This window comes from Rousettus aegyptiacus, unplaced genomic scaffold (genome assembly GCF_014176215.1).
Source record: "Rousettus aegyptiacus isolate mRouAeg1 unplaced genomic scaffold, mRouAeg1.p scaffold_m13_p_17, whole genome shotgun sequence".
Taxonomy (NCBI): Eukaryota; Metazoa; Chordata; class Mammalia; order Chiroptera; family Pteropodidae; genus Rousettus; species Rousettus aegyptiacus.
The window spans coordinates 1209933-1225370 of record NW_023416292.1 but is presented as its reverse complement, the minus strand read 5'-3'; the positions used below and the strand labels follow the sequence as shown (position 1 = coordinate 1225370).

Genomic DNA, 15438 nt, shown 5'->3' with positions numbered 1-15438 from the left:
TAAGAAGACATAACACTTTTTAATATCTATGTTCCCAATCAGGGAGCTCCAAAATATGTAAAGCAATAACTAACAGAAATAAAGGAAGAAACAGACCAAAACACTATTATAGTAGGTGGCCTAAATACCCCACTGTTAGATATGGACAGATCATCCAAACAGAAAATCAATAGGGAAATAACGTCTTAAATGACACATTAGTCCAGCTGGACATAATTGACATTTATGGAGCCTTCCATCCCAAAACAGCTGCTTATACTTTCTTCTCTAGTGCACATGGAACATTCTCAAGAATCGACCACACTGGGACACAGAGATAGCCTCAACAAATATAAGAGGTTTGAAATCATATCTACCATATTCTCTGATCATAATGCTCTGAAACTAGACCTCAACTGCAAAAAGAAATCAGGAAGAACCACAAATATATAGAGATTAAACAAAATGCTACTGAAGAATAACTGGGTCAAGGAAGAAATAAAAAGGGAGATCAAGAGATACATAGAAACAAATGATAATGATAGTACAACATATCAAAACTTTTGGGATGTGGCAACAGCAGTCATTAGAGGAAAGTTCACATCATTACAGGCCTATCTGCAAAAACAAGAATGAGCCCAAGTAAACAACCTAAAGCTTCATCTTAAAAAACTAGAAAAGGAAGAATAAATGAAACCTAAAGTCAGCAGAAGGAAAGACATCATCAAAATTAAAGAAGAAATAAATCAAATTGAAAACAAACAAAAAAAACTAGAAAAATAAATACAACAAGGAGCTGGTTCTTTGAGAAAGTTAATAAAACCGATTGAGTGTTTTTGGCTTCCCCATCCTATATTTTGGTAGTTCGATCCTTTTTATCCACTCTATTGATTCCTTCTAATATACTCTTCACCTCAGATAATGTGTTCTTTATTTCTGACCAGTTCCCTTTTATAATTTCCATTTCCATTTTTATGTTTTTTATCTCTTTGTTAAAGTTCTCATTGGATTCATCTACTCTTCTTCTGAGTTCTTTGAGCCTCTTTATAACCAGTATTTTGAACTCTCCATCTGTTAGATTGCTTGACTCAATTATATCGGGATCGCTGTTCTGTTCGCTCATATGGTTTCTGCTTCTTTGTCTTCCCATTTTGGTTGCCTTTCTATGTCTGTTTCTATGTATTAAGCAAAGTTTCTAAGTCTCTCGATCTTATTAGCATGGCTTTGTGTGGTAGGTGTCCAGTGGCACAGCCCTGAGAGGGGTCCAACTGTGGGCCGAGTTTAGCCTTAGCGCATGCCTCTCCATTAAGATTCAGCAAGCAATCCACAGATGCTGTGCTTGTAGTTGCCTCAAAAGGCCATACCAGAAACCAAGGCCAGTTGCCTCCAGTGTGAGTCTTGGCGCTGCTCAGCAAGGAGCGCTGGACTTGCACAGGAAACACCTGGATGTGACTTGGGTGGGGCCACTAGTTGGGGGAGGTGAAGTTTCAGGGAATCCTCTGGGCAGAGCCACCTCTGTTTTCTAGTTTGATGACCTCTCTGCTATGGTAGCACTGAGTCCACATACTGGGAGTGGGGAGGACTCAACAGAGGAACAATGGATACTGCCGGCACTTCTGCCCAGGAAAGAGCCTCATCTCTGGCCCTCACTCGGTGTCCCCTTGTAACTCCCCAGTGCTCCCTCCCTCACCCCATGCAGCGCTTGTGCTCAGAGAGAATAGGTTCATCACTATGAACGTCTGCTCGCTAACCCCTTTAAGAGGTGTCTGCAGCTGCCACTGCCATAGCCTCTGTCCCATTCAGCTTCTCAGGACTGGGAAGCCTTACATCTTCATCCCCTCCTTCCCTGTACTCTTTGCAGGTCGATTAATTATTTCTCTCCCTAGTTATAGTGCTTCTGTTCATCGAGATCCCAGGTGACTTTGATTGCTGTTTGCTCTGTGTGTCTGTCACAACTTTGATTTGTTCACAAGAGGAATAAACAAAGCCTCTGTCATCTACACTATTTTTTCCCCTAGTGCCCTAAAGACCTCATCTTTAAATACAGCCACATTCTTAGGTACTGGGGATTAGGACTTCAAAATATGAATTTTGGAGGGAGATACATTTCAGCCTATAATTCTGCCCTCAAAATCCATGTCCTTCTCAAAAATATGTTTATTCTTATTCCAACAGCCCTCCCCCCAATCTTAACCCATTCAAACATCAACTCCAACTCCCAAATCTCAACTAAAGCTCATCTAAATCAGGTATGTGGGAAACTCGAGGTATGACTCATCCTGAGAGAAGATTCTTCTCCAGCTGTAAACCTTAAAACCAAAAAATGTACACACTTTCAGATACAGGGGTGGAATAAACAAAGGCTACACATTTCCATTTTAAAAGGGAGAAATAGAAAAGAACAAACGGTCACAGTTCCCAAGCAAGTCCAAAACCTAGCAGGAAAGATTCTATTAGATTTTTTAAGACTTGAGAACAGTCTTCTTTGGCTCAACACTCTGTCCTTTGCGTCCACCTGGGTGACCTCTCCTTCTGGGCCCAATTCCATTTCTTTAGCACTGATCAATGGCCCCATCACTTTGGAAATGGAGAAAAAACAGCCTTGACCCCTTAGCCTGTGCCCTAGGACACATGGTGGCAGTAACAGCCCTACTGACTTCTGAAAATTTGAGGGCCAGGATGTCATATTTTTCCCTTTTCTTGAAGGGCAATGCATATTTGCAGCTGGATAGCTCTATTGCCGTGTCCTATAGAATTTCAGATATCTAATAGCCTTGCTTCATCTAGTCCTAGCTCTGTCCTCTTTAGTCCAAGCTGAAGTATTTCTACTGGTATAAGGCCTCAAAAACCTTGTTGGAATCCCATGCAATTCACAGTGATCCAAGCCATTAGATAAAAGGATTCTCCACAGATATTTGCTGGATAACTCCATCTCTTTCCTGGCTTCTGCTAAAATGACTGATTGGATCCATATGTCACACACCTTAATTCAGTCTACAACAGGCCATAGATTAAACAAACAAACAAGCAAACAAAAACATAGCTAACATCATACTCAATGGTGAAAGACTAGACGTTTCCCCCTAAGATCAGGAATAAGACAAGGATGCCAGTTTCACGATTTCTATTTATCACAGTATTGGAAGTTTTAGCTAGAACAAGTAGGCAAGATAAAAAAAAAAAGTTAAAGGTATCCAAATTAAAAAGGAAGAAGTGAAAATACCCATGTTCACAGAAGGTAAATTTTAAAAGTGCAAAGGACATTTGTATGTGTTTCTCCAAAGAACACATACGAATGGCTAATAAACACATAAAGAGATGCTCAACATTCACTAAAGAAATGCAAAGGAAACCACAGTGGGATACAACTTAATATCTATTTGGATGGCTATTATCAAATATATATATATATATATATATATATGACAAAATAACAAATGTTGGTAAGGATGTAGAGAAGTTGAAACCCTTAAACCTTGCTGATGCAAATATAAAAAAAATGTTACAGCCACTATTGAAAACAGTTTGGCAGTTTCTCAAAAAGCTAAACAGAATTACCATATGGTCCAGCAATTCCACTCATAGGTATATATCCAAAGGAATGGAAGGCAGGGACTCAAACATATACATGCACTCCAGTGTTTATTGCAGCATTAGTCATAATTAGCAAATGATAGAAACAACCCAAGAGTCCATAAACAGATGAGTAAAGAAAATGTAATATGTGATCGGCCGGAGGAGATGAAAATGAGAGTGAGATTGAGCCAAAGCGAAGTACAAAACAGGCTTTATTAGGGTCTACGGGCGAGGTTCACCAGTCCCAAGGAAAGCAGCCAGAGAAGTCGCACGTGTCTGGGGTATAAGCGCAGTTTTTAAAGGTTTTGGCCCAGGATGTCAGTGGGGTTACAGGGCGGGGACTTTTCCGTTTGGCTGATCTTGCCGCCCGGGAAGCCTCTGCCGTAACTTTGGTCGTCAGCCGTCGGCCATCTTAGGTATTGAGCCACCTTCCCGCTGGCATAATGGTGCCCATGAGCAACCAAACAATATGTACTGACATTTTTTATTCTGCCATAAAAAAATAGAATTGATATGGGCCATTATTTACAAAATGTGCTCACAGAACTTTTAATCGCTCTTTTCGAAGTTTTTTTCACACTACTAAGTTTTGCTGAGATTTTTATTTTATTTTTTTTTCGTTCTCTGGGAAAGAGCCCTTCTCCCTCTAATTCAGATAATTACCCTGAAACTTGTAACTCAGGTCCTCTGGTTATTGATTAAGAATCACTGAAGCTTAGCATTCTTCTTGCATTCTAATCAATCTATTGTAAGCAAAACTTGTCTTAGGCCAGGCAAGGCCATTGTAGTTAGTCATAAGGAGGTGTGGGTCCCAGGCCTGGCTGGTCTCTGGTCTGGTTGTGATCCAGGCTTGCAGCTAAGAATATGACCCCGGATTTAGAATGTTACATCAGTGTAGTAGGGCTCCTGTGCCTAACACATGTAAGAATAATTCAGCTCATTATATCACATATGTGTAGCAGAATGCCACTATTATACTCTGATATATGTGGAGCCCATGCAGTCCCCTAATGAACAGAAGCAGAAGCATGTCTCCCACAATAGAAGCACTCTCCCTGCAATAGAAGAAAGAACCCCACAATAAAGTTGGTGCCCGCCATTTCATTCTCATGTCAGTCCCTCATGCATTCTTCCAACTGGGCGTCTCACCACTGAAACCTTCCCTTCTCAATCAGTTCAGTGCTGACATGTGGTGTAGTCCACGAGATAAAGTGTGTATGGCCCCCAAAGCTCTGGACAGTCCTCAGGCGGAGGAGACACAGGTGGAGGACATGTGGCCTTCACCTCCTAGTGGTATCCCATGGCCATGTATCTGGCTGCATGGACACCCCTGGGAAATTGGGATGGAGTGAAGCCATGTCCAGTGGATGTATGGAAAGCCCTGGAGATGTTGGAGCCAAATGTCCTGACCGCTCACTGGAAGGCAGAAGGTCGGGTAGCCTGGATGTTCCTGGCGGTGCTGCAGAAGGCCAGCCTAGAGGTTCAGGATCAGGTTCAGCGGGTGCAGCAGCTACAACACCAGGAAGAAGCACTGGAAAAATGGCTGGTGGCAGCAGAACGCATGCTGCAGGGCCTTGATTGGTCGTTGCCATCATCCTGGTCTGGGAACCCGCTCACAACACCGCAGCAGGTATGGCTGGTGATATGGCAGCAGGTTGAAGTGGAACAGCTGTTGGCCCCAGGGCAGGCAAGCTGGTGGCACCTCCAGGCTAAAAATCATACCACCTTGATCCAGTACACCCCTGCCGAACTCCGAGACCTGATGAAACAGATATGGCAGAGAGCTGGGGAGACCATTCCTGGGTAGCTGCTACAGCTGTGGGATGATGGAGCTGAAGGGACTGAATTATCTTCAGAAGAGATGGCTCAGCTGGCCTCCGTAAAGGTGATACCGTCCCTCAGGCAATGCCTCCAGAATATGGCACGGGGTGTAGGCAATCACTCCCTGATTAACTGGCTCATGTCTGCTGCACAGACAGTGTGGACTGATCCAGGGTTGCTGCCAGAGACAGTGAACAGATGGACCACGTACTTAGATCTGGTCCAGCTAATTTGGGAAATGGGCATGTGACAGATGATATTTCATGCCCAGTACACTAGCCCCCATGAAGAAGTATTTACAACCTGTTTGAAGGATTTGATTTTGCCTTCTGGCCCAGCCAATACTTTTGGCACCATGGTGGCACTGCGGGCCTCATATATAGATAGGCGGATCCATGAGGTAACACCTGCTATGGCTAGGTTGGGGTATGTGGAAGTGAAATGCAAGGAGCATTCCACCCAAGTGCATGCCGTATCACCCACCACACTCCCAGACCAGTCAGTGCACAGATGGAGGTGTGGCTGAAAAGGGGGAGCAGAGCAGTGCCCAGCCCTTTTGGCTGTGAGAGTGCGCCACAGGCAAATGCTGTTTGATCTCCTTATGGCAGGGGTCACTGCAGAAAAGATCAAGCAGCAACCTAATAAAGTGCTGTTGGCACTATGGAATCAGCTGCACCCTGACCAGCAATTCATTCTTATTCCTGAGAAAGCACAACCCATGAGGTGCAGCTGGTCAATCAATTGTCTCCCTGATTAGGGATTTGACCAGAACACCTGGTTGGAAGGGGAGCCAGTTGACCTGAGGCCACGTGTGGAATTGATTATATATTGGTTCCCCTGCAATGTACAGAGGGTATTAGCCCTCGTGGACATGGGTGCTGACAGCACCCTGCTTTATGGGAATCTGGACAAGTTTCCCCAGGGCCACTGCAACCACGAAGGCCATGGGGGTTGAATCATTCATGTGCAGCACATCCCTGTGACATTGGGTATCGGCAGATTGCATCCTCAGACATAACAAGTGTACATACCCCCCCAAAAGGAGTATATTTTGGGGATTGACGTTTTGCGAGGCTTGACTGTGAATGCCACTGCTAGTGAATTCCACCTTCACATCAGTGTGGTGAAAATTATTATCTGGAGACATGCACACCATGCCCCACTGGTGTTGCCCCAGGCCACCTGAGTAGTAAACACAAAACAGTATCACCTGCTGGGCGGCCATAAGGAAATAGGACATACTATAATGGGGCTGGGAAAAGCCGGTGTTATTCGTCCTGTTCATAGCCCGTACAACTCCATGTGGCCAGTGAAGAAGCCTAATGGCTCCTGGAGCATGACGGTTGACTACCAGGAGCTGAATAAGGTGACGCCACTCCTGAATGCTGTCATGCCGAATTTCACAAACATTATGGACCTATAGTCACATGAACTTGGATGATACCATTATGTGGTGGACTTGGCAAATGCCTTTTTCTCTCTTGTTATAGCTCCAGAAAGTCAAGAGCAGTTTGCTTTCACCTCGAAAGGGTGACAGTGAACATTCTTCATCCTTCCCCAGGGCTATCTGCACAGCCCTAGTCTGTGCCATGGTCTCGTGGCTCAAGATTTAGCCATGTGGAAACAACTGACTGCAGTACACTTGTATCATTACATTGACGATATAATGCTACCTCTGATTCTCTTACAGAACTAGAAGCAGTGGTGACCAGCCTGCGAGAAGCTCTTGTTGATTGGGGTTGGGCAGTCAATGGGGACAAGGCCCAGGGACCTGGGTTCTCTGGCAAATTCTTGGGAGTTGTCTGGTCGGGTAAAACAAAAATAATGCCAGAGACAGTGATTGATAAGATAAGGCATATTCCCGACCTAAGACTGTGAAGCAGCTCCAAACCCATTTGGGAGTGCTGAGGTTTTGGAGAGTGTTCATCCCCTATTTGGCCTCCTTAATACGACCCCTGAACCATCTAGTATGATGGGGTGCCCAGTGGGATTAGACCCCCAAGATAGGTATTTAAGGCTGCAAAGCAAGCTGTAGCACAAGCCCTCTCATTCTTGCTTACAGTGCAGGTGGATGATGCAGGATTGGGGTGGGGCTTGTGACAGAAATACAGTTCCTGGAAGGTACTGATGGGCTTCTGGTCCCAGTTATGGAAAGGTGCAGAAGCACAGTATTCTCTGATAGAGAAGCAACTGGCTGCCATATATGTAGCCTTTCTGACCAGTGAGGCCATCAATGGCCCTAATCCCGTAACTGTGCAGTCCATGCACCCTGTGGAGGGGTGGCTGTGATCCTGGGTGAAGACTCCCCTGTACAGGAATTGCGCAGACCTCTACACTGAAAAAGTGGGGGGCGTACCTGGAGCAGCGAGCACAGTTCTCTGCAAGCCCCCTGTCAGGTCAACTGCTCTCCCTACTGGGATCAGTGAATTTTAAGCAGAGCTCCTGGCAGAGCCTGCTGAGATGGGAGACTTACCAAGTCCCTATGAAGAGGGTCAGGCTCCCATCCCTGAGAATGCCTGGTACACAGACGACTCATGCCAAGGGCCGCCCCCAATGTGGGTTGCTGTGGCACTGCAGCTGTCCCCAGAAACCTTTTGGCATGAAACTGGTGCTGGGTAGTCCAGCCAATGGGCTGAGCTTCATCCTGTGTGGTTGGTCTTCGTGAATGAAACTGGCCCTGTGCACGTCTGCATCAACAGTTGGGCTGTGTATTGAGGTCTAACTCTGTGTCACAATGCCCCTGGTGTGCTGAGCAGCACCCAGAGAGATGGCAGGTAAAGAGTACTCTGGGGGTGATGCCCCATGGGGCTAAGCCACTCCAGGAATGGCAAGTGAATTGTGGGCCCAAGATAGTGCCTACCGGGTCAAATCTCACGTCATGACCCTGAAGGGGTGGAGAGTGTTGGTCCCAGGCCTGACTGGTCCCAGGTCTGGCTGTGATTCAGGCTCGTGGCTAGGAATAGGACTCTGGATTTAGAATGTTACATTAGTGTAGTAGGGCACCTATGCCTAATATATATAAGCATAATTCAGCTTATTGTATTATGCACGTGTGGCAGAATGCCACCATTGTGCTCTGATATATGTGGAGCTCATGTGGTCCCCTAACAGAGCAGAAGCAGAAGCACGCTCCCCCCAATAAAAGGGTGCACCCCAAAATAAAGTTGATGCCTGCCTTTTCATTCTCATGTCAGCCCCTCGTGCACTCTTCCAACTGGGCATCTCACCACCGAAATCTGCCCTTCTTGATCAGCTGGGCGCTGACAGGAAGAGGAGACCCTTAACTCAGGATTTTCTTTAAGTAATATACTAACCAAGTCTGTCTTCCTTTACTAAGCTTATTCTTTTCACTTAATAAGAAAATAAATAGTAAGAAAATTAATAGATATGTGATTTAAATAACAAATTTGCATTTTCCTTTCTTCCTCGTCCAGGGACAGGGTGGCATTTTGGCAGGATACATCCTCTGGAGGACAACCCAAAGCCCCATACTGACTGAGACAGAGAGGGAAAGAGCTCCAATAGGCAGGGACTACAACCCTCAGCAGAAAGCAGATACGGAAGAAGAGACCTTTCTTCCCTCAGTATCCATACTAGTAAGAAGGGGCTCCTAGCTCTTAGAAAAAAAAATTAGGCAGGAAACTTAGGGGATTTGGGGTCCACCTCAAAATACTGAGGTCATCCTGTCTACAAAAGGCCTGCCCAGTCTGCCCATAATTAAACCTAAAGGACTTTTTGGGCTAAAAAGTAACTTCCACACACCAAAAAAAAAGTTAGGCAGAGAATTAGGTACCAGTTTAAGCCTGTCACTCACACCTGTGCAATGAAGACCAGAATAACCTCCAACTCCCCTGAGCCTCGTTATACCATCATTATAATATAATGCATAAGCCTAGCAGTTCATTTATATCATTACAACAGACTGAATTCTGGGAATGAACGTGCGCAGAAAGGAAACAATGAGTCACTGACTCTCATCCATCTTAGTTTTCTATTAAGGAAGCCCATGCCTCTAAGAAAAGTAACTACCCACAGTAAGTAGAAATAAAAACCCCAAAGGCTTTGTTTCCAGACCCTTGAACCACTCTCCTCTTGCTCCACATATCAGATGTCAATCACAAATATAGGTTGTATGTCACCTGGGCTTCTGACCGACAGGTTATAGATCAGAGATTTCCACAACTCCCTCCTTGGGTTTAATTAATTTGCTAGAGCAGCTCACAGAACACAGGGAAATATTTTAGTTAGTGAATTAATGGTTTATTGTGGAAGAGTGTGCAAATGGAAGAGATGCATAGGGCTAGGTATGGGGAAAGAATGAGAAGCTTCCATGTGCATTCCAAGAACAACACTTTCCCCAAGATGCCATGTGTTAACCAATCCAGAAGCTCTCTAAACATTGTTCTTTTGGTTTGTTATGAGGGCATCATTTTATAGGCATGATTGATTAACTCATCAGCCATCGGTGACTGATATAACCTCTAGTCCCTCTCCTTTCCTTGGAGGTGAGGAGGCGACCCTCTAATTGCTTGATTGGTTCCCCCTGGCAACCAGCCTCATCCTAAGGTAGAGTCTGAAAGCCACCTAATTAACATATACATTGTTGAGGTGGAAAGGGGCTTGTTACAATAACAAGGCATATATATTATCTTTGTGGTTCTGAAGAGATTTCAGGAACTAAAAATAAAAAAACAAATAGTAAAACAAAATATGCCCCATTGCTCTAATGGCTCAGGAACCATAAACAAAGACAAAATATACTTAGAGAAATACATTTTGGTCATCTGAATGACCAAATATGTATTTCTTATAAATTATAATATCATAGTTAATGAAAACATTTTGGAAATTGATAATGTTAGTGCTTGCACAACACTGTGAACATAACTAACGCCACTAAATTGTGTCAGTAAAACATTAAAATTTAGATTATGCAACCGTAATTTGTAATTTAAGTTGTTATATGGCAGTCTGACCCTGCCTGGCCATTTCCTGCTCGAATGAGGTCTTTCCTGACTGCCCTTCCCCCACCTTAAGGACTCTCCAGCTAACATCAGTTTTTTCATAGCTTACCAACCAGTTAATGTTCTTCCTTATATCTGTAGCTGTGTAGGAATCACAAGACTGTATAAAACTGCCTGTTTGTTACAACTGGGGCTCAGCCTATGGATAAGAATCTCCTGAGTCAGTGCCAACATCAATAAATGCTGCTTCCTGCTTATAGCCTCAGTGTCCCATCTCTCCCTTCGAGAATCCCATATTTCTGGGGGCTTATCTGGGATCTGGAGATGGTGGGTTTTCACTTCCCTTGTCTTCGGGGTCTGGCCTCCAGGTTGCAGGGAGACACAGACTCCACTTGGCACGCCAACGGGCCCCTTGTTCATAAGGGGAGAAACATCTCTTCCAGTGATCTTGGGTGCCAGCCCCAGAAGCACAACAAAACCCGGAGAGATGTAGGAACTGGTCCAGGAGTACCTCTTGAGTGAATGGTAAGGACCCAGGTCCCAGGAAGAGCCTGTCCGCTAGAGGACAGAAAGGGAGTCTGATCAACTCCCAAGGTCACCCGAGTAATCTATATTTGTTAGAGGAAACCGTGACCTCTCAGGTATATAGGGCAGAGGGTGGAGTGTGTTTGGCGTGTGATTGCTTGAGACTGAGATGTGGCCTGACTATGAAGTGAGAGCTGAGCCCCTATCTACGGTTCCATGGCAAACTTCACACGGCTTAGAGCGGTGTCACTGGATCTCCATGAGGAGTCTACATCAGTGATCCGAGTCTGGAGTTTATACTGACCCACCAATTGCTAAGAGGCACCTGAAAGTTCCCCATGAGGAGGGCAGCTGGAGACTGGCGAAGTGAATCTCTGAGTGCATATGTGTCACCGACCATGGGTGGAAGAATAAGTAGACAATAGAGTAAACAGACATCTTTAGGTTGCATGCTTAAGAATTTCAAAAAGGGAAATTCAGGATTTTATGGAGTTAAACTCACCCACAGAAATTCCGCATCCTCTGTGAGATCGACTGGCCTGCCTTTGGTGTTGGATGGCCAGCAGAGGGAGCGCTTGATAAGGAAATCATTACAAAGATTTCTCAAGTCATTACCAGTCAACCTGGCCACCCAGACCAATTCCCTTATATTGATTCTTGAGAGGCAATAGTTCTCACCCGATCTCCCTGGTTGAGTCTGCCTAAAGGAAAACTGTAGGGTCCTCCTAGCCCAAGCCTTGGCACCCTCCCAAGGTCAATTTAAGAAAAATAAGCTTGTGTTGCCAGCACTATGCCAGACCGCGCTCCATTCTGCTAGGCCCCCAGGAGCCTATGGTCCAAATGACAGTCGGGAGCCAACCTATTGATTTTATGGTTGACATCAGAGCGGAACACTCAGTTGTAACCTGGCCTTTGGGCTCCCTTTCTTAAAGACAAGCTGCCATTATGGGAGCAACTGGGGGACAAGACTGTCGCCCCTTCCTGCAGCACCACTGGTACAACCTAGGAGGATACGAAGTCATCTACAAAGTCCTATATTTGCCTGACTGCCTAGTGGCACTGATGGGACAAGATATTTTAAGAAAACTACAGACCCAAATTACCTTTGATACACATGGCCAAGCATCCCTAAACTTGGGGATGCCAGAAGCAAGGATCATGTCACTTACGGTTCCCCAAGGAGAAGAGTGACACCTCTATAGTCTCATAGAGACCTGAGCTCCCCTCCAAGGTGCTCAGAGTGTGGGTTGAAGGCAACCCTTCAGGACTGGCCTGACACATTCCTCAGTGGTGGTAGAGTTTAAAACCAGGAGCTGAGCCAGCCCACTAAAAACAGTATTTCATCACTTATAAGGCACAAGTGGGAATACAAAAACATTTAGAGAGACTTCTGAAGTTTGGAATTCTTCGTCCCTGCTAATAATCCTGGAATACACCTTCCCTGCCAGTTCAGAAGCCAGGGGTCAATACCGACCAGTCCAAGATCTATGAGCAGTCATTCAGGCAACTGTCACCCTACACCCTGTTGTCCTAAACCCATATACCCTCCTAGGCCTCATCCCCACTGAAGCAGCTTATTTCACCTGTCTGGACCTCAAGGACACCTTCTTCTGCATTCACCTGGCTCCTCAGAGTCAACCAATTTTTGCCTTCCAATGGAAAAGCCCTAAAAGTGGAGACATGGACCAGTTGACATGGATGCGACTGCCTCAGGGGTTCAAAAACTCCCCCACCTTCTTTGGGACAGCTCTAGCCTCAGATTTAAAGGCCTTTCCAGGAAACCAACACAGCTGTACGTTACTCCAGTGTGTAGATGACCTCCTCTTAGAGGGAAAGATCTATGAGGAATGCATGGGAACACATCTACTACTCAATCTCTTCTTGGAAGTGTGTTACAAGATCTCTAAAAGGAAGGCTCAAATCTGCAAGAAAGAGTCAAATACCTCAGCTTCCACCTGTTGCAGGGACAACACCAACTCAGCCCAGAAAGGAAACAAACAGTCTGCTTGACTCCCGTCTCTACCACCTGACAAGTCCACGAATTCCTCAAAGCAGCTGGCTTCTGCAGAATCTGGATACCTAATTCTCCATCCTGGCCAAACTTCTCTATGAAGACACAAAGTGGGGAGAATAGGAGATCCTACTCTGGGAATCTACAGAACAGAAGGCCTTTGAAGAAATCAAATGAGCACTCACTCATGCCCCTGGACTAGGACTCCCAGACTTAACCAAATCTTTCTTTCTGTACATACACAAGAGCACAGGTATCACAGTAGGGATCTTAACCCAACTGCTAGGATCTTAGCACTGTCTCATGGCATATCACTTCAAACAGCTTGACTCTGTTGCCCAGGGCTGGCCACCCTGCTTGTGAGCACTCACAGCCATGACCCTCCTTCTGTCAGAGGCCAACAAACTGACTATAGGGCAAGAATTAACAGTTAGTGTACCTCATTCAGTAATAACATTACTGGAATACAAGGGACCGTTTTGGCTAACTAATGCCCGGATGGTCAGATATCAAGGAATGCTGTGCGAAAATCCATGCATCCGCCTAGAGGTAGTACAAACCTTGAACCCATTGGGCTTGGCCAGCCCAACCACGATTGCACTAAAGTCATGGATGAAGTGTTTTCCATCCAACCTGCCTTGACAGACCAGCCCCTCAAGGACCCTGATGTAGAAGCTTTGTGAGGGGAGGAGAACGCCTTGCAAGATATGCTGTGGTGACCCTACATTCTACCATTGAGGCAAAACTTTTGTCTAGGGGAACCTCAGCACAGATGGCAGAGCTCATTGCCTTGGCCATGCCCTTCAGCTGGCAGTAGGGTAAGAATGTCTTGGCCGATAGGTCCAGGATACACTCAGTGGGTTGGAGAATGCTGTTTTTAAATCACACAGACCTAAACTGGTGGCCCAAGTCTCCTTCCTGGTATTGGGCCAATAATACTGCAGCTAATTCCTCCTCATGCCACTCTCTCGATGAAAACCCAACTGTCACAAACTGTACTATAGAAAATGGCAGGTTTCTAACTCTTTCCACACCATCTCAGCTATTGACACATTCCGAGAAAACCTCATTTCCACCAGCCCCGAAAACTGGAAAGCACCCAATGGGCTCTTCTGGATCTGTGGAAAGTGAGTTTATACCCAAATCCTGACAAACTGAAAGGGAAGTTGCACCCATTGGGAGCATTCAACTGTGCTTCTTCTACTTGACCAAGGAGGAAATGAGCTAAGTGTTTCCCTATATCAAGATTTAAAGGCCAGAACTAAGAGATCATTTGAAACAGGGGTATAACAAACGTGGGGAGAAGATAAGTGGCCATCCCACCATATTGTTCAATCCTATGGCCCTGCAACTTGGGCCTAAAATGAGAACTGGGGTTACCAAACCCTTATATACATGTTTAATCAGATCACAACCAATGAGACTGACACTGCCTTAAAGCTTCTAGCCAGGCAACAATCCCAGATGCAGCCAGCTATCTACCAAAATTGCCTAGCCTTAGATTATATATCAGCAGAAGAAGGAAGAATGTGCAGAAAGTTTAACCAGACTGATTGTTGCCTCAAAATAGATGACAATGGGAAAGCTGTGACTGCCATAGCTACTAATATTAGAAAAATAGTTCATGTGCCTGTCCAAAGTTGGAAAGGATGAGACCATAGTAACCTCTTTGGAGGCTGGTTCTCCACTTTCGGTGGCTTAAAGACTTTAATTAGGATAGTACTCCTCCTCTTGGGACCTACCTCCTCCTCCCATGCCTATTGCCTCTTGTTATCTGGTTAACCACCTCCCTCATAGAAGCAATAGTAGAAAGAAAAACTGCAGCAAAAGTCCTTATGCTATGGAGGTACCAGCCTCTAAATCAAAAGTTAGAAGATGATGCTCTCTGATCTAGTCCTGGGTCCAAGCATCAAAGCGAGGAGGGAATGTGGCAGCTTGACTCTGTATGGCCATTCCATGCTCGAACGAGTTGGTTCCTGACGGCCCTCCCCCCACCTCGAGGGCTCTCCAGCTAACATCAGTTTTTTCATAGCTTACCAACCAATTAATGTTCTTCCTTATATCTGTAGCTGTGTAGGAATGATAAGACTGTATAAAACTGCCTGTTATGCTACATTTGGGGCTCAGCCTTTGGATAGGAATCTGGTGCCAGCATCAACACACTCTGCTTATAGCTTTGGTGTCGAAGATTCTCTCCCTTTGAGAATCTTGCAACAGTTACACTACAATAAAAAAAAATTCCAAAAAATTGAAAAGCATATACATAGAAAGTTAAAGTTCTAATTCACATCACACTCTTAAGATTTTTGTACTTTGCTCAGAAAAAAAAAAGTAAATAGAGTAATGAAAACAACATAAAATTAGGACTGTTAGTGTCAATGCCGAGCTGATCGAGAAGGGAAGGTTTCAGTGATGAGACGCCCAGTCGAAAGAATGCATGAGGGGCCAACATGAGAATGAAATGGCAGGCTCCAACTTATATTGCGAGTAATGAAACTGGACATCTCAGCACATTCCCTTAGCAATCAGCTCTGTGCTGACAGTATGCAGGAAGAAGCTCTT

The 15438-nt window shown here is 45.1% G+C and overlaps 1 pseudogene; it reads left to right on the top strand.

Annotated features, from left to right (window-relative positions):
• The first annotated feature begins 5392 nt into the window (after window positions 1-5392).
• Window positions 5393-7501, top strand: LOC118612955 (annotated as a pseudogene).
• The last annotated feature ends 7937 nt before the right edge of the window (window positions 7502-15438 follow it).